At 41.6% G+C, this 20,183-nt stretch overlaps 1 protein-coding gene across 2 annotated transcripts in view; it reads left to right on the forward strand.

Annotated features, from left to right (window-relative positions):
- Window positions 1-10,645: 10,645 nt before the first annotated feature.
- Window positions 10,646-20,183, forward strand: part of LOC142495472 (sideroflexin-1) — a 53,020-nt gene continuing 43,482 nt past the window's right edge. Inside the window, exon 1 of one of the 2 annotated variants that reach the window (XM_075601016.1) lies at window positions 10,646-10,768. The gene's annotated coding sequence lies outside the window, so the exon portion shown is untranslated. The remainder of the gene's footprint in view (window positions 10,769-20,183) is intronic. The other variant, XM_075601017.1, reaches the window with a different exon arrangement.

The raw sequence follows: 20,183 nt of genomic DNA on the forward strand, positions 1-20,183 counted from the left end.
GGGCAAAGTTAATTTATTCACTGCACTAGCAGTGAAACCAGGCCCCCAACTCACGCGCAGGCTACAGTTCAATACCAAAGCTGCTCACCTGTGTGCTTATCAAGGTAACCAATCCAGGACGGCTCCATGCGCTCCTCCAAGCCTGCCTTCGCTTCCTATTGGTCAGCCGCACTATATAGTGCCTGTCTTACCACTTCAGTGAGTACGTGACAGTGATATTATAGGCGCAAAAACCCCAATAGTGAAAAATAACAATATATATGTATTAAAAAATAATACGTAAATAAAGTGAGTGAATAAGTGTTATAATAATTATCTGAAATCCCAGCTCAAACCCTCCGGTGGGACCTGTCTTCACAGGTTCCAGAATGTAAGAATGATTCTCAAAAAATCAAGGGGAGAGCATATGGGAGTTGTTTTTCTTCTCTCCCATATGCTCCCCCTGGATTTCTTGAGAATCTGTCTTACCACTTCCACATTGCTCGACATAGTCTCCACTTGTGGATGTCTACTCTGGTTTCCTCTTCTCTTTGCTACTCAGGTTACGACACGGCTTGGCTGACTACTCTCTCTGGCTCTCGACCCCGGCTCCTTCCTGACTACGCTGCTTCTCACATCCCTCAATCTCAACTTGCATCTCGACCTTCCGGACCTCTCCACTCCCTGACCTTGGCAACGAAAACTACTACGTCTCTTCTTTACCTGGTACCGGCAAGTATTGCTATAGCTATATCCACCTGGCCACACCAAAACACCACACTCCGGACACGCTCCTTCTGCTGCGGGCGAGTGCACACATACGTCCCATCTCAGTACAAGGGACGGGTCTGGTCTGCGGGCAACACCGGTGTTACAGTTTTCTGTTTGCCAGCTGATGCCTGTATAGATAGTAATGATATTTAATAAGCTGTCATAAACCAATCCCAAAAATGTAACACAAATAGACACTTAACGTGTACTCAATAACTTTTCAGTAATTGTAGGTGCCACCCGGACAAAGTGATCAAAAAAATATATAGAAAAATTAGATGCCATGGGCACTCGAAATTTGTATGAGTATGAAGAAAGTAGAAAAAATACTTAGCTTCCAACAGGGGGCATGCAGCAGGGCCAGAGATCACCATCCAGCCCTAGATGATATATACTGTAGCAACAGGAAGAAAGTGTGCAGCACTCACTAGGGTAAGGTATCAACAGTATAAATGTATTACATCTAGCAACACAGGAATAATATAGGAGATGTTTCAGACCCCACAGTCCTTTCTCAAACTCCTCTCCCAGTGTACTGTAGTACTCACTGGCTTTTTATAGTGCGTTTTGAAAGTATTGGTGCCAAAATGTCCTTCCCCCAAGCCTATGTTGGATCACAGAGATAAACAGTGCTCTCAAGTCTTCTCCGCACAGGCACATGTGTTCCTATAAGTTTGGAGCAGTTTCCATGGAGACATCCACAGATCATATCCCCACTCAAGACTTTATGCCCCCTCTGACTCCCCTGCCCATTCAGATGTATCTGCCCCTCAGACTCACTTGACTCATTTACCCCCTCAGACTCCACTTGCCCATCTTCCCCTTCTGACATCCCTGCCCCATGTGCCCCCTCTGATTCTTTGCCTCCTTTGCCTCCTGTGACTTCCTGTCCCCTCTGAATCCTGTGACTCCGCTGCTTCCTCTGATTTCGCTGCCCTCTCTGACTTCGCTACCCCCTCTAACTCCAGTGACTCCCCTACCCCCTCTGACTCCATGCCTCCTCTGACTCCCCTGCCCCCACTGACTCCTCTGACTTTCTACCCCCTCTGACTCCTGTGACTCACAGTCCTCCCCTGTCCCATCTGCTTCCTCTGTCTCCCCTACCATCTCAGACTCCCCTGCCCCATCTGCCCCCTGACTCAGTTTCCTCCTTCTGACTTGATGCCCCATCTGCCCCCTCTTACTCCCCTGCCGCCACAGACTCTCCTGTCCCATCTGCCCCCTCAGACTTCCCTGCCTCATATGCCCCCTCAGACTCTCATGCCCCCTCTGCCTCCTGTGATTTTCTGCCCCCTCTGAATTCTGTGACTTCGCTACCCCCTCTGACTATGCTGCTCTCTCTGACTATTCTGCCCCTCTGACTATGCTGCCCCTTTGACTCATGTGACTCCCTGCCCCCTCTGACTCCACTGCCCCCTCTGACTCATGTGACACCCCGCCCGTAGTGACTCCCTGCCCCATCTTATTGCTGTGACTCCGTTGCCCCCTCTGACTTCCCAGCCCCCTCTAACTCCCCATCTGCCCCCTCTGACTCCCCTGTCCCCTCTGACTCCCCTGCCTCCCTACCCCCTCTGACTCTTGTGATATCTGCCCCCACTGTATCCTGTGACTCTGCTGCCCCTTATGATTCCCTGCCACATCTGACTCCCTTGCCCCCTCAGGCTACACTCCCCCATCTGCTCCCTCAGACTGCTTTGCCCCCTCTGACTCCCCTGCCCCCTCTGACTCCAATGCCCCATCCTACTCCTGTTACTCTCTTCCCCCTCTGACTGTCTCTTTCTCCTGTGACAGTCTCTCTGTCCTGTGTTTTCTGTAACCTTGTCCTGTTGTAGGGGTGCCTCCGCAATTGAGCACTGTGGTTAGGGGTGCCCCGAGAGAGAAAAAAGTTGAAAACCACTTATCTAGACAGACGTTTTTCTCCAAAGGTAGGGGAGCGCAGGGAATCCTCCAGGAAATGTAAACAGAAACATATAATGGTGTAATACATCCTCACAGATAATATATATTATAGGACTTGGTAGCTAATCATACTCAAATATTCCCATTAAAAAAAGCATTGTTCCCAAACTGTGGCTATCTTGATGTCAGTGATCAGTGTTGCAGACAATCTCAAGAAGACAGAGAAAGGAAACAATAGTGCAGACTGTCTAATAGTATTCTTTATTTACAAAAACATATAAAACATTTAAATATGCACTCATTTTTTGAATGCCCTATAAAACATTGTGTAATAAAGTATCTATGCTCCTGAGCTTTGTAGTCAGACCACTCCGGTATACAGCGGTGTCCCACGTGATCACTACATCAGCATCAGTGTCCGCTGTTCAGTACCCGGATGGGAAGTGCTGGCAAGGGAAACCGCATTTCATGTCTCACTATCCATGGACTCTACGTGTTTTATTCCTGAAGAAGCCTAAAGGTATGACACCATTATATGTTCCTATTTTACATTGCCTGTGGTCTGGATTCCCTGAGCTACCCTGCTGTTGGAGAAAGTAATGGAATGGCACCAACTTTATTTATTACAAAACCCAACTTAAATTTCTGGATATATTTTTTTTGTTACTGACAACAATATGCAAACGAAAAATAGTACATTGTAATGGTTATCTAGAGGCAACTAGTAACTACCTGTAACGATGCGCTCCCCACAAACAAGGCGTGACCGCGAGGCCGAGGTGGGGATTTGATAAACGCCAACCCACAGCTGTGAAGGCGTGTCTGGAGTGTAGATAGGTCGAGGTAGCCAGGTCGGGGTAGGAGAGGAACGGATCATTGCAAGTACTTTTGCCACGGTCGGGAATGGAGAGGTGCAGATCGTCGTGGGCAAGCCGGGTCAGGAATAGAGAAGTGCGGAATCCAAAAAGCAAACAAGGTCAGGCAACACAGGACAAGACAGGCAAGGCTCAGAGCGGAGGCTGTGAACACAGTGTACATAAACAAGGTTATGCTCAACCAATGTGCCAGAGGGCAGGCTGAGCATATATAGGAAGAACAGACCAATGAGGAGGAAGCATACTCCCTAGTATGCATGGCTGTGGTTGGCTGATGGAGACAAGGCAGGTGAATCCTATTACACAGAGGAGCGGGGAAGCTTCTGCGCATGTGCGCAGCTGTCGCAGCGATGACGTCACTGCGCGAGCGAAGCCTGGAGGCGGGAGCAGCCGTAACGGCATTTAGTGCCCTAGAAGGAACGCTGGCATTCGCCGGTTCGCAAAATGCGCTGTAAGAGGCAGAAGAGGCAGGAGTCCCGATCGCAGGTCTAGGCAGGTAGGGAGCGCATGATGGATCCTTACACTACAATCCTAAGTAGTGATGCCACTTTATCTGAAACTTTGCCTGAACACCCAACTGTGATCAATAAAAGAGACAGCAGCCTTAATGCTCACCCAAAATGAATTGAAAGGTCAGGAAAGCCAGTCTAAGAATTTTGCATCGCTACTAGAAAGACCATTAGTATGTTTTACTTGTGGGGTTTCAAAGCATGAACTGTACAGGTTTTTTTTTGTAATTTCTTGTGCTTTTGAAAAAGGTAATGTGTGTGGCCTTAAAATAAAAAGTCAAATCATGGAGCCAGCATTGTAACACAACCCTGCCACCCCAGGTACTAAATATTGGATCAGTTGTTCTGAAACCATGGTCTGTAGACCACCAGTGCAGACCTGTCAACTCTGCCTGATTTTCTATTAATCTCATTGTCACGGGAGACCAGGCAAAAGACACCTTTATACCGGGATCATATCATTGAGCAAAGCCAATAAGTAAAATAAATTGTAATTTATTCCATAGAAACAGGCAAACACACATTGAATTACAATAGACAGAAAAAGATACACTTACTGCGGGTCAGGGGTTGACAAACTGACTTTCCTAGTTGAAATAAAGCATTTAAAACAGTCCAGTGCTGAAGTGGGGACTTACTGTAGAAAACATTCAGGTTTAAAAAGTCCTGCAGCCTTCCTCCTTGCAATCACAGCAAGGTGTCTCTGGGCCCGGCCCGACCAGTTCTTGCCCTTATGGCAAATTAGACTTCTGGAATCTTGGCACAACATAGAACCACATAGGAACACATGGAACACCCAAGAAAGAACAGCAGAGAGAATCCTGGGAGGGCGACTAGCTGTCTTATACAGTTCAAGACAGGCAGTCCCACAGCTTGCCCTCCAACCAGTGGCATGGGAATTTCATCCCTGGCCACTCACACACTTTGCCAGGTTTGTAAAACCTGGCACCTCTGGCTTCAGAAGAGTGAGAAAGCACGTGCACAAACCACCGTCTTGCCCACTCACTATTCAAAACCCCACCACCAGCTCAATGCCACTAAGTCTTGGCTAGGCCACATGGACCCTTTGAGCTGAGGATGTCGGTGCTCCATTTAGTCCTCCTTGCTAACAAATGGTTCACACCTCTAGCATCTGGTAACTGTGGCTAACTGAGTTAGCCCAGGATGTGGGTACTCAAGCAGAACTAGGAATCTAACCTGAATCTGGGGTACATTTTTGGGGTCTCCAGTAAGTTTAGAACCCCGCTAAATCGTAATCTGAAAGAAGTTTCTCCGTCAAACCTACCCTGAAACTCACAGCCTAGAAATCTCCGGTCCCGATCGATCTCGATTTTGGGTGGCAAACGGGCAAAAGTCAATTCCAGGAGCCAGAGAAACTCACTCTCTTCAGACTCGATCGGGACCGGAAGTGACGCGGCCCGTTATCGGAAGTGACGCGACGCATACCGGTAGCCAGGCAGACTGTGAACAACGGAGTATCCAGACAAACCACTCAACTTTAAATTACTATGTGTCCATGCTACACTGTGTAAATGTAAGTGCAATACCATTTGTCTCAATATATACATATATATATATTTGTAGCTCTGTGTCCCCTTGAATACAGAAAGGCTACTAATGCTGTTGTTAACCTGCTGGCTCGCAGGGCCTGAGCCTCTGCCACAGAGACCCTGGGGCGATATATTACCACTACTTGATGCAGCGCCTCCACCTGGGAGGGATCCCATCGGAGTGGGAGTTGCCCCTCACAGGACACCAATACAATAATATGCACACTTGATGTAAAGTAACAAGTACCTTTATTGACAGACTGCAATAACTCCCTATGCATGAACATCACATACTCTTTCCCTCTAGAGATACAACTATCCAAAGCGTCTCGCAGGATGCATCCCTCCACCGTGTTCCCCACACCGTGTCCAATGTCCCACACCCAAAACCACAGTGTGTGGTGGCTGCGCGGCCACTATGAAGAGAATATTATAGTTGGTGCACTTGGTGTGTGTGGTTACCTGCCGAGCAATCCTGCGCTCGGGCCAGCAGACAACTTCACAAAGGATCCGCAGACACGAGATACCTTCCGCGACATTCTTCCGGGGCGATCTCACCCGGATATTATCTCTGTCTCTGGAGAGGCCTGATCCCAAACCTCTGCTAGGGAAATGCAGCGTCCGCTGTGTCCCTGACTATAAACACTAATAGGGCAGGTTCCCTATTCTAAGGCCTGTCCCTACAGCAACCCCAAGCTGTATATGACTCAGGGCCTGACTTGGGCCTAAGGGAATTCCTCTGGCCTAGTGTAGAGGCTACTTGCCTCTCTACACATGCAGCTCCTACCCCCTTCCCTTCCTGGACTCGACTGACTAACGTGCTCCCCTGCGCAACCTCCTACTTCCCTTCCTAAGAGAATCCTAGTGCCCTATTGTCTCCCTGGCATCAGGTGGTCGGTCCTAACACTCTTGGGACTTGTAGTCCCCTGCTCTAGCCCTCTCTGATAGGTCCGGGCTTCACGCGCTACCGCGCTAACTTCCTGCGCATGCGCGAGCGGTCCAAAACCGTCGCATACTGTACTTCCTGCACATGCGCGAACCTCAAAATGGCGGTGCCCTGAATGTTCGGGCGCCGGGGAGCCTCCGAAGTACTAGAGCGCTCCCTGCGCATGCTGGCAACATGCCTAATGCTCCCAACTGCAGCGGAGGTAAGGGTAGACCGGGGGACCTGGCTACATATTATTTGAACAAACAATGTTGCACTAAAGTGTCTTCTCTGTCCTATTGAGGGACATCACGTCTAGACTACTGTTATCCCCCTTTTAAAGTTTGGACGATATCTAAAGTAACATTTGTATGAAAACTGCTGTCTCTTTACTGGGAAAGTGTGAGTCCTCATTTTTCTATTACCTGGAAGTCTTTTTTTTTCATTTTCTGAACATATTACCCTATGTACAATATTTTTTTATTTCACATATGGTGATTCCTGTGCTCCCCAATGCTATACCTACAATTCGACTAGAGGAGAATCTGGACCTTCTCTTCATAGGGTTGAGCTGCGAATTTTCACTATTATTTACACATTTGCACTTTCACTAATTTTAGTTAAATAGTGCACTGAATATATTTTTATATTGTTATATTATTATATATTAATATTATTATTATTAAGATTTATCACTGTTTTCACACTCCGTATAGGAGCGCCTAAACTTTTTTTGCACTTCTTTCCTGCAGTCTGTGTACTATCAGTATTTTAAAAATATGCTTTACATATATGTAAATATGTTAGCGAACAGAGCTACAGTAAGTGTAAGTCTGATGGTTCTCTATTTTTAGCCATTATTTATAGGGATATATTTAGTTGTATACATTTTTTTAAATCATTACTTGTATCACTATTGTTTTATTACATTTTATTTTGTATAAGTAACCAGTTCTTTATTCACAATGTGTCCCTTTTATGTCGTGTTGTCCTTTTTAGGCTACTTATTTGCTGTTATGCATGTTTTATTCTTTTTACATTTATTATGTTCACACATTATTGCTATATCCTTCTGTATTAGGCTAATTAGAATGTTATATTATTTTGTATGCCTTTTAAAAGCAGCAAAACTACCTCTCCGCTCCCCCCCCCCCTTTTTTTGCCCTCTTATTATTTCTATATGTAAAGAACGTGGCAATGTATAATTCTACATTCTTACCTTTGCTGGCAAGCGTTTTGTGTCCCTGTTATAAATCTGTAACTATGCAATTATGTTACTAACATAATGGCTGCTTCAGTCAGTGGTAACTCAGCAGCTACAATATATCTTTTTATTTCTAAGGTAACATTATCTATTATTACAGTTTACAGCTTAAACTGCTGGGAACATATGCAACAAATTATCCCAAACAGGAAAGTTTGGGAGGTGTGCCAAAACCTGCTAGAAAAGAAATCAGAAGATGCTTTAAAACTCATTGAAAATGGCATTAAGAGTTGAATAATATATATTTTTTAAATGCAGTAAGTATTATCTAAGGCCGGAAAAATTGGTGGGCAAAGAAATGTCCACCGAAATGAAATCAGTCTATGGGAACGTCCACAGTGCGCACGTGAGAGTCGGTGTGTCTGTTTTTTTTGATAGACAAAGTTTTTTCTCTTTGTCTCGCGACAGCTGAGTCACATGAGTGGTTCACCCAATGAGGGCGAACCAGCTCCATGACGTCATTGACCACGCCTCCCCATCGCGAGAATCTTGTAGTCCACACATCGCTCGGCTGCCATGCGCGCCTGCCTGCACCATGGACTCGGTCTAATACTACAGAATTTATTTATTTCTTAAAAAAAACACCCTAAGATTTAACATGTTTTGCTGCTTTAAATATAATGTTAAATTTCATCTGTAGAATTCTTTTTTAACTGCATGAGATAATAGGAAAAAAGAAAAAACAGCGCACAGTCTCATAGTGTAGTATGTTAAAAATTATATTGATTGCATTCAGCAGGTAAGTAACGCACGTACATCAAGGTAGTTATATATGAACAACACATGTTAGGGACAGTTACCACACACTGCAGCTTCTCACTGGTTATCTGGTGGTACGTCTACTGGCAGTTGGAACGTCCAGAAGTATCCAGTTCTTTAAGGAAAGGACATCAGCTTCTAGGGGTCAATTCCAAATCCAGGTCTGTCTGGCTCCACGCAGCGGATGATCACTCAGTGACTCTTCTATGTATGCCAGGGAGACGCCGACAGCACCGGGTGGAACTCCGTCTGTGAGTGCCGATGACGTCAGTGAACCCGCTACACTCGATCAGCGACGGGGATAATTTCAGCATACAATGCTGTAGCGCAGCGGGTGATAAAGTCCCAAAATCATATGTTGAACATATACTTTAGATTGCAGAGAATAGTCTCAAATCCAACGTGTTTCGTTAGCGTAAGCTTACTACTTCAGGGAATAAATTCTATTCCCTGAAGAAGTTAGCTTCGCTAATGAAGCGCCAATTGCACGGCCAGATCTCCTGCAAGGAGATAGATACATTTGGCACGTTCAGGAAGAACAGGCAGTCGGGACAGAGTAAGGACAGAGTAAGGGTTGGGTGTGCAGGTACAGGGAGCAGGTGGCCCCTGAACTAGGCCAGAAATCCCCCTTAGGCCCCAGCTAGGTTCGGACTCCCATCAGCTTGTGGTTGCTGCAGAGACCACCCCATAGGATAGGGACACGGTCCTGTAGAGCCAGTTTAAGTGAGGGTTACAGCCAGGAAGCGTGGATATCGTGGCCACTGGTGACAAAGGTGAATCACTCTCTGCAGCTAGCAGAGATAAGAGACATTCCAAAGGTGGATCACTCCATGCGGGAGCCATCCACTATAGAGGTGGATCACGTCGTAGGATCACCCTTCTTGATCAGCATCTGCGGGCCCGGGTGTGGACACACCCAGCATGTACCTTCCTCACAACATGTGCATCAACCATCTACTCAAATTAGTGGGCAGCGCTGTCTCACACTTGGGTGGGCTTGGGACTCTTGGGTACACGGTGTTGGGGAATAAGATATAGGGTTATGGCCCAGTGTTACATGGTGACACTATTGTTATATGCTTATTGTTCTGCAAGCATATAGTAAACTGTTTTATCCATAACCTGGTGTATGTGGTTACTGTATGCGGGTCCTGTGTCAGGGGTTATTCTACACTCTAGAATTCTGCACAGGTGGAGGCGCTGTGAGTATCGTTCAAGGATACAACCCAGGTTCCCATCAGCGGAGGCTCAGGCCTCCTGTGAGCCTAGGGCTGTTATATAGTGTGTGCGGCAGTGCGCGTGTGCCTGTGCGAAGGCTCGTTCACGTGCCGCACACGTTTTGTGTGTATACTGTGCGCGAATGTATGACTGTATGTGTGTGTATGTATGTGTATTTGTTTTCAAATAAATAAATCCTTTAATGTTTTTTAAATAACATTGTACATACACATACACACACACACACACACACACACACACACACACACACACACACACACATACATATACTTACAGTACATTTTCAGCGGTGGTAGCAGCGCAAATTCTTTCTCTATTTCATTTTCCCCCCGTTGGCTGGTTCCACTCTCCTTGCCGTACGCGCGCAGCGCCATTATAGAAAGGCTGACTAACGTCAGCCAACTATAAATGCCGCAAGTGCAGGCACTATAGAACGGGCCTTACAGGTATTGCACCAGACACGGTAATACATGTAGATTTCCCACACATGTTCCCTATCTGTGATTGGGGAGTGGGGTGGGAGTATCACACACATGCACGAATTTTATATATATATTGACACTATTTGGTGCGCGGTCTACTTTCTTCCCTTTTTGCATGAGATAATGCAGAGGCTATATACATTCATGCAAAGGGCTATAGTGTTTGCCCCTGGTCTATTCTGTAAAAAAAAAAAAAAAAAATCTTATGCAATTTATGATTTCATCCATGCGCATTTTTTATTAATTCGTTTTAGTTTTTTTTTAACCGATAGTGAATGCCGGTGTATCAGTGCGTCCTGAAGCTGCAGCAACAGCATTGATACATGATAGGCAGTGTGATCAAATTTGTCCTAGCCATATCCCCGTAGCCAGATGACATCAGAGGGCCACGTGATCAGAGCAGAGTCGAGCCACCGAAGCACAGGAACCTCCAGTCAGAGCACAAGGAGGGAGAGGAAGGTGAAGGGATCTTTATCACGAGAGCAGCTCATACCGGTGTGTAATTGCACAAATATTGTGAGTGTATTCATTTCTAACTTTTTATTAATAAGTATTGCACCGTTAGAGGTGTATGTTATGCTTTTCTTCAGAAACATGTATATATAACGGTGTGTATATATATATATATATATATATATATATACACACACACACACACACACACACACACACACACACACACACACACACGCACGCGCGCATAACTGAGTATCTATATATGTGTCTGGATATAGACATACATATTTATAGTTTCTAAATAAGTCTTGACACAAGTCATTCGTGTGTGTGTGTGTACTGTATGTGTGTGTGTGTGCGTGTATACACACACACAGTTTTCCTGCCAAATTGTCTTGCAATTGTAAAAAAAAAATATCCTAAGTCTTTTAACAAAGGAGCCATAATATTTATATTTTCAAAAAATCAATTGTTTACAGTTTTCCTGGATTGAAATAAAGACAGCTTGATTGCTCATTCATATATTTGCGTACAAATGGCAGCATCTGGTTTGTAGAATGAACCTTAGCACAAATCGTTCATGTCATTACTGTGCTGCAGAAACAAATGTCAGTGTAGGAAAAGAGTCACGTGCTTCCTTGCCACACACATCCCATGCTCGGTTTAGTGCTGCAATGCACATTACAGGTTGAAATGGATACGTTTCCAGAGGATGTGATTGTGTTGGTGCTGAAATTCAGCAAGGATGTCAGGAAAGGTGCAACACAGTTGAGTTGGGATTAAGACTCCTATTTTAATAGCTTTTAATTAGGATCGAATGTTCAGAGAATTGAGAGGATTGCTGCCCCTCCATTGTTCAAATGTTCAGTAAATGTATGGTTACCTAGTTCTGTAATATGCTGAAATTACTCATACTACTATGTTTTTGGGATCATGTTACACTCTTAGATGTTAAGAGCAGAATTGTTCTGTGGCATTTACTCATACTATTAACTTATTGCATCAGATTGTGGCCGTTTTTTTCCCTTTCAAAGTGCAAATGCTGCAGTTTAAAAATAGATGTGTATTCAAAAAGTATCCAGTTGTAAGACTGTTAGTAGTACACAATCTTATCTTGCTGTGATTTGGCCTAATGTACTTTATCTTGGTTTTAATTGTATTACAATATTTAGGTTGTGTATGTTTTAGTACGAAGAATGTGTTTAGTTATCAATGAATTTATGGTGAGTCACTGAAAATATGCATTCTGCTAGGTCACGTGTTTTCTTAACATTAATTTAACTTGTACTATATGTTCACGATCAATACAACCTTGTGTCAGGCTTATGTACCTGAAGTTTTACCAAGATGGTGAATTCGCAGACATCGCTTTCATTCTATTTACTTTCATTTGGTTATATTTTGACTGTGTGAAGATTTTCTCCTTCAGAGGTTCTCGCAGAAACTAAACTTGGTGTCAGAAAATAAAGAGATTTGAAAATCAAAGCATTGTGACTGCTACTTTTTTTTAAATAAATTGGCACTGATTGTATGCATGTAAATCTAATTTGTTTTGTGATCTTAGTGTGTTGGTCTAAAATCAGATTGTAGTTTTGTAACTAGCATGCTGCAGGTTTTCCCTGAGAAAATAGTGTTTTTTTCTCAGTACTGCTTGCATACAAGCAGTGTAATGTGTTCTGTATTATATATATATATATATATATATATATATATATATATATATATATATATATATATATATATATATTTTTTTTTAACCATAATGAAATGGCGTTCAACATCTATTGGACTTTGTTCATCTTGATTTCTGTTCTAATCAACCAGTAGTGTATGTATATTAAAAAAGAAAATCAGTGCTACAGTACTCCAAATTAATATCCGGTGTTAAGTGGGTGAATGTGATGCAATGATTAATTTCTATAGTAATAGTAAATCACTGAAGTCTCAAAAGGATAAATAATCCTATGATTTCTTTACAAAACTGCACTGGGGGCATAAATCAATTATTAAGAATACAAAATAAACAAATGGCTGTGATAGTATTCTATCTTGGAATCAGTGACAAGCATATAGGTTGCCAATTGAGAAGGAATAACAAATGGGTGATGCAGCAGCTTTGAAAGGAACCGAAGTTTCAAGTATTAAAAATAAAAAAAGAAGCACATGCTCTATAATTTGAGTCTATAATATATTTGGGGGTGTAGTTACAAAACAGATACACATACACTTTCAAACACAGTTATTTAAAACTAAGTGTTTATTGGCACACATATAAATATTTTCTCCAGTGAAGATGAAAAGTTTGTTTAATAACTCTAACTTCAACAACCATTACAATAGAATAGGAAAGTTCAAACCAGTTCTAGTGCTATGAAATGTGGATCAATAGTGATTAGTAAATGGAAGTCCAGAACAAATTGGCTTGTGATGATTGGAGATTTGATTGTTGCCTCAAAGGTAATCACAAGGGCTGAAGAGCTCTAGATATATAAAAAATAACAAGCGCAGGCTACATGGCGTAACTCGGTATCAAAAAGCATAATAAAATAAAGTAATTTGAACTTGTATGGTCAAGGGGAGAAGAAAAAATCATGTGAGGCCGTGTCCATAGTCTGCACAACGACGCCAACACAAGGCCGTACCTCAGTGAGGACGGCCATAGAGTGCACGATGGCGCGTTTTTTTTCCCTGCGAGACACTATTTTTAATTTTGTTGCGCGACGCCCAAGTCACGTGCACGGTTCAGCCAATGAGGGCAAACCACTCGCATCACGGCCACGTCTGCGCCACACCTCCCTGTCGCGCACGTCATAGAAATCCTACAAGTCACGGATCACTTCTCGTACAGGCCATGCGCTCCGTCTCCCGCCTGCTATATACGAAGCCTAAAAACTCTACTGCAACAGACGTCCAGCTCACGGAGGGATTGAAGATTGACAACAGGGATCCAGTCAAGTCAGTTACTTCACAGTGATTATCTTCCGTAGTTACATAGATGAGGTTGAAAAAAGACATGCGTCCATAAAGTTCAATCTATGCTAAATTTAGACAACAGATGCAGGATAAAGTATCTATACTTATAGTATATTGATCCAGAAGAAGGCAAACAAAAAACCCCAGTGACATCATCCAATGATAACTCATAAGGGGAAAAGTAAATTGGCATTCAGATTACTCCCTGGATCAATATCCTTCCCATGTTTACTTATTTGGTATATCCCTGTATACCTTTCCTTTCTAAAAAGATGTCCAACCTTTTTATGAACATATATATTGTATCTGCCATCACTGTCTCTGTGGGTAATAAATTCCACATTTTAACTGCCCTTACTGTAAAGAACCCTTTCCTTTTGTTGCTGGTGAAATCTCCTTTCTTCCAATCTTAAAGGATGAACCAAGTCCTTTGTACTGTCCTTGGGATAAATAGTTCTTTTGAAAGCTCCTTGTACTGTTCCTGAATATATTTGTATATAGTTATCATATCCCCTCTTAGACGCCTCTTTTCTAATGTAAATAAATCTAATTTAGCTAGCCTCCTCATAAGTTATATGGTCCATCCCCTTTATTAATTTGGTGGCTCTTCTCTGCACTCTCTCGAGTTCTATAATGTCTTCTATGGCGTGGTGCCCAAAATTGTACTCCATATTCAAGGTGTGGTCTTTCTAATGCCTTTGCAGCTGCTGCATGAGTTTGGGCACTATTGCTAAGCCTGCTGTCTACAAGCACTCCTAAATCCTTCTCCATCAAGAAATCCTCTAATTTATCTCCATTTAATTTGTAAGTCGCTTGTTTATTCTTGTTATAACTAAACTAATAAAACATACGAAAAGAGCTTCACCTAAAGATGTAACCGGTGAGGTAGAAGTACAGTACCTAATGTACTATTATGTGGGATAATAATAAATCTGTGTGTAACCTATTTAGTGATTCCAAAGTGATAGAGTGGTATCAAAATTAAAAGTAAAAAAAGTCAAAAAAACAGTGTCAACTTAATGAGTGACTTTCTCCTAAATGAGTACTGAAAAAGTTCCCAATTAGGAGTGTGTATTATAATCTTCGATTTGGAAACTGGCAGCCTAAGGGACAAGGACAGGTCTTTCCAAACCTGTCAATACAGACATAGAACAAAAATATTCAAGTCCCTGGCGCAATGAAACTTTATCCCAATTATGATACCGGTCCCAAGATAAGGTATGAAAACTAGTCCTGTTAATCAAGGGGATACCAAATACTGGTGATTCTGTGGAGAAAATCAAGAGACAGACCATTGCGCAGTATTTCTCCACACTGTGACACACTGCATAATACAAATGCCTACTTACAGCAATCTGGTAGGTCAAAGGCAGAAAGTGTGTGTTTTTAAATGCCTCCTATTGACTGTTTGCCAAACAGCTGGGTCTTCTGATCTCCAACGGGTATGTTTTACCAATAAATAAATAGATAAAAAGTACATAGTACAGTACAATTTAAAGCTGCCGTTTAAAAAAAAAATTATATATATTTTTTTCCCCCATTTCAATATGTGCAGCCATACAATCTGCACACTGACAAGGGATAGCTAAGCTGCAGATCGACCCGTTCTCCTTTAATCGATCGCTTGCTCCAGGTTATTTAATTCAGTTCTTTCACTGCATTTTGGGCAATGTAGTCCTGTAATATGATTGACTGGGCAGTAACTAGATGCAATTGGTGCACTGTTAGAGAGAGAGGGCGGGGCTCAAGATCCAGAGCCTATCAGAAGGGGAAGGGGGCTGTCACTTTGGAAATGCTTCCTACATTAGATACATTAAAAACGTGTGTATGTAATATATATATATATATGTGTTTTAAATGCTGCAAGTATTTTAAGTAAGTATTGGGATATATATATATATATATATATATATATATATATATATATATATATATATATATATATATATATATATATATATATATATATATATATACACACACACACACACACACACACACACACACACACACACACACACACACACACACACACTGGTCCGCCGAACAAAAAAATCTACTCGCCACCTAGTACCACATGTGTGCTGCTTGGGCCAATAGGAGCTCGCCACGATGTTAAATCCACTCGCCCGGGGCGTGCAAATGTATAGGTTTGTCGAACACTGTATATATATATATATATATATATATATATATATATCTAAAGCACTTCTCACCTTTTGTGTTACTTATATTATTTGTTATTTATGTGATTGTCACGTGTATTACTGCTGTGAAGCGCTATGTAAAGTAATGGCGTTTATATAATTTATTTGTGTCAAAAGGAGTGCTGCTGAGCTTGGTCAAATGTATACAACAAAAGACAAAAATACCCAATGCTATATCCAATGTGAAAGAAAATAAATGGTAAAATACTTCAATGTTTATATTCTCATAAGTACGGTCATTTAGTTAAACCCTTTGGTCAAAGCGTTAAGCCTGCAGCCACGTCACGGCATGACTAGTATGCAGGTCCTAACACTACATGTGAGCATTCTCATTTACCTCTGCAGTGACGGGAGAAAGGTCTCAATAGACCTGTCTTGCACAGGTACATGGAAAAACCTGCTACATAAAAAGTGGGGAGGAGTGAGCTTAATACATTGACGCAAGATTGTCATTTTTCGGAGTGATGTTCTACATTTGCTGCTATTGGTCAACACCTGATGCATATTCCCCTTTGTTTGCTGGTAGTACAGGGCTTCATGTCTGGGAGTTGGTTACAGTAGGTCAGGGGTGCACAACTCCAGTCCTCAAGCCCCCCCCCTCAGCCCACAGGTTTTCAGGATATCACTGCTTCAGCACAGGTGGCTCAATAAGAGGCTCGGTGTTTGACTGAGCCACCTGTGCTGAAGCTAGCATATCCTGAAAACCTGACATGTTGAGGGAGGCTTGAGGACTGGAGTTGAGCACCCCTGGTTTAGGTCATGGTATGTGTGCTGTGGATATACTGCACTTTTACTGGTACACTAATCACAAAATATAGTGACGCCTGGTCAGTCAGTACAGCCGAAGAGGCATGTAATGTTTGCAGAACCTAGTCCTTCTTCCTTTTTTTTTTTTTTTTAATATATAAAGCTGTCTTTATGAAAGTTCATCTCATTTCCATGATTGGACATTGAAAATTAAGCAACGGATGGAATGGTTGCCGTTTAGGAGAAAAATACCCAATGTAACATCATTTATCTGACTGTATTGCATTTCAATATAAATACCCTTTAGCTAATTTCTGTTGGTGACCTTTTGACAGTTGTGAACTAACTTGAGCAAGGAGTTAACATTTTTTTTTGTGGGGGGGGGGGATTCTGACTGATCAATTTGTGCTGTGTAACGGGCTGAAATATTTCACTGCGTTGAGTTTTGAGGTTGCTTCAAATAAAATAATTATAGATTTCAGCACAATTAAGTTATATACTGAAAAACACATCTTGTGTGTTTCTACATGACCTTGTCAGGTTTTTGACATTGAGTTTAATCTAAAGGGCTCGTATTGATATTGTAAGCATGTAAACCAATGGTATTCTCTTTTGGAACTTCAAATAAGAATAGCACTTGTGAGCACATTCACGTGTCACAAACAGGTCTGCAACCTGCTTTTCACCATTCTCTTAGCATACAGTGGTTCCACTGCAGCAAAGGATTCTGAGAAATGCTTTTGGAACAAACATAGAAAACTGTAATGTCCTAAAAATCGAGACAAAATATATAATATGGACATTGTGGACATACTAATCCATAATATACTTTGTGATGACTTCAGTCTGTTGCGATTTCCCCTTAAAGACCTTCTTTCCACATCCCAGGAAATGAAGGCTTCTTGTTGCCTGGATACACAGTCACATCTGTTACAAGAGAGCTGCTATTTCACTCCATAGGGTTGCAGTCTAAAAATAGATTATTTTCTGCAAATGCTATAGGATGAATCTCAGTTTGGACTTTCATATTCCCAATAGATGAAAGCCAATTAAACACTAATCATTGGGGGAGTCAATTTATCATTGCTCTATCGATGCTTGTTTTTCTACTGTAGATCCTTTTCTTCCTTTTTTTTTTTTTTTAACCTAATACAGTATTTGGTACTGGATACCCACAAGCTTTTTTTTTATATTGTCCGTCACACATTTTAACTTTTGTGCTGTAAAGAAAAATCCTCTTATCTGGTGCTCGCCATGTAAGTGGTGTTACAGTACAAGTTTGCAGACTATTTAAAATACATAAACAAATCGGGGACCATGAAACACAGAGAAAAGGGAATACCTGCTATAACAGTCATACAATGTCACTTTACATATGTGTGTAAAATTTAACGTTCTTGTAAAAAAGGGAAACCATGGTAATGAAGTAGGACTCTATACAGGAGGGTACTGGCACGTAACAACAAGACATTACATAATAAATAAGTTGGGAAATTACATTATTTTTGACAGGAGTCTCACATAGGTTCTGTTCTCTATCACAAAAAGTTACTTTATATCACTGATTTAAATGGCACTTACTATGTTTTGTTTAACAGACCAAATATGATGAAAAAACTAAGCAAAACCTTACAGTGCATAGCATATAACAGGTACTACCAACAAACAGCCTTTTCCATACACTTGACTATCACACACTGTGACATGTCTCTGGGGGATGATTCCGACTAAACATACAAATCAGTCTGGGAAAATACCTATACCAATATCCTTTGCTTGCTTCAATCAATAATCCTTTGTTTACAGTATTTCAGGCAGTAATCTTTTAGTAGCAGCAAAGGCTAAGTCTAACATGTACAAAAAAAGCCCTTTGATTTTTTTTTCTTGCATAAGTAAACACTTTTTAAAAAGAGGGTGCGTCTAGATTTACTTGGAAGAATTTAAGTAATTGATTTGGTTTGAGGTCACTAATGACCACAATGTAACAGCATGGATAAAATGTCCAGTGCATCTGAAAAGCTGCATATTATCTTATCATTGAATGACCTTGCTTTGATTAGATTCTGTGTGTGTGTGGGAAAACCGTAATGGTTTTCAAGATTAAGCATAGTGCATTTGTGCAAATCTTTCTTGTCAGATTAGAATTGCTGTAAATAAATACACTGACTAAAAAATTTCATGCACTTGCAGCTTTCAGTTGAACCAAATGCACATTATTGGTCCTATGTGTAGAGAACAACTGCTGGGTACTGCAATCTTTAATAGGCTCAGTGATCGTAATATGCAATATATAATACATATCAAATTGCTTGTAGGGTTGAGATAATAGTAATAATCCTGCATAAAGCAATTGAAGAAATGTATAAGCACACTATATCAAATACATTTAAATATGAATATACAAAAGTATTCTACGTGTATAAGAAACATACAGTATGTTTTTTCTGAAGAAGGCTGTGCAGTGACAAGACCGTAAACCAACAGACAGACCAATCTTGCTAGATATGGTAGAGGCTACATCATGTGGAATGCATTTGCATTATTGCAGCCTATTCTCTTAGCTCTATTCACCTTCCCGTGTGTGTTTCCAGTTGATGCTAGTCTTCTGCTAGTGTAAAAGCTGCCAATTAAGCATCTCTCCAAATGGCATCCATTTGTCAATACTGGATTGGTCTATAACATGACATGTCACAAAATACAAACCAGTCAGATGAATCCTGCTCAATAAGCTCAGCTGAGCGTTTGAAAGGAAAGACATTCAATGAAACTAAAAAAATCCTTATTGGAAATATCAAACCAATATAATGTGAACGGGCTAGAGTAGCACACTAAATTCTTCATAAGCTGTGATTGTTATTACAGCATAAATAATACCAGTGCTTAGATCTCTTCACAAAACATCACAACTGTTATATAAATATGTCAATGTATCATTTGAGAGAATCCCATTCTCTGCTGTAATAGAGCTACACAATGGGATTTATGATCAGATTCCATGGCCTATTTTTTTTGTTTGTTTGTTTCGTTTTACTGCCCAGCATCATAATTAAGTGATCCTTTTTAGCCGCCGACTGAGGCTAAAAAATACAGTAACTTGCTGAATTGATCTTCATGCTGCAGTGTATATTTGTGTCTTCCCATCGTGTGGTGTATTTTAAATCACTCTAGCATGGTAATGGCTTTGCTTATCAGGGGATTACATCTATAATTAGAAATATAGCATCGCCATATAAAGAAAGTGGTGTTTCCTCTTGCCCGAGTTGGTCTGTTTTAATAAATGCAACAGTTTCTTGCACGTAAGGCAACACAATTATCTAAGCTGCCAATCGATCCGTTCTCCCGTGTTCAATGGGCAAAGATTCTGCATCCCAGGGCATGCAATATGGCTGCCTATTTCAAGGGAGGAAGTGGTGTGACTTCCTAAATAGTTGCTATTGCAACCCAAGGAAGCTTAAAGAGTGGGGGTGGGGGAGGGAGATAAGTAGTATCTAATACTACACAACTGTCAATCATTTTCTTCTATGTATATTTTTATATGTGTAATTAGC

Source organism: Ascaphus truei, chromosome 5 (genome assembly GCF_040206685.1).
Source record: "Ascaphus truei isolate aAscTru1 chromosome 5, aAscTru1.hap1, whole genome shotgun sequence".
Lineage (NCBI taxonomy): Eukaryota > Metazoa > Chordata > Amphibia > Anura > Ascaphidae > Ascaphus > Ascaphus truei.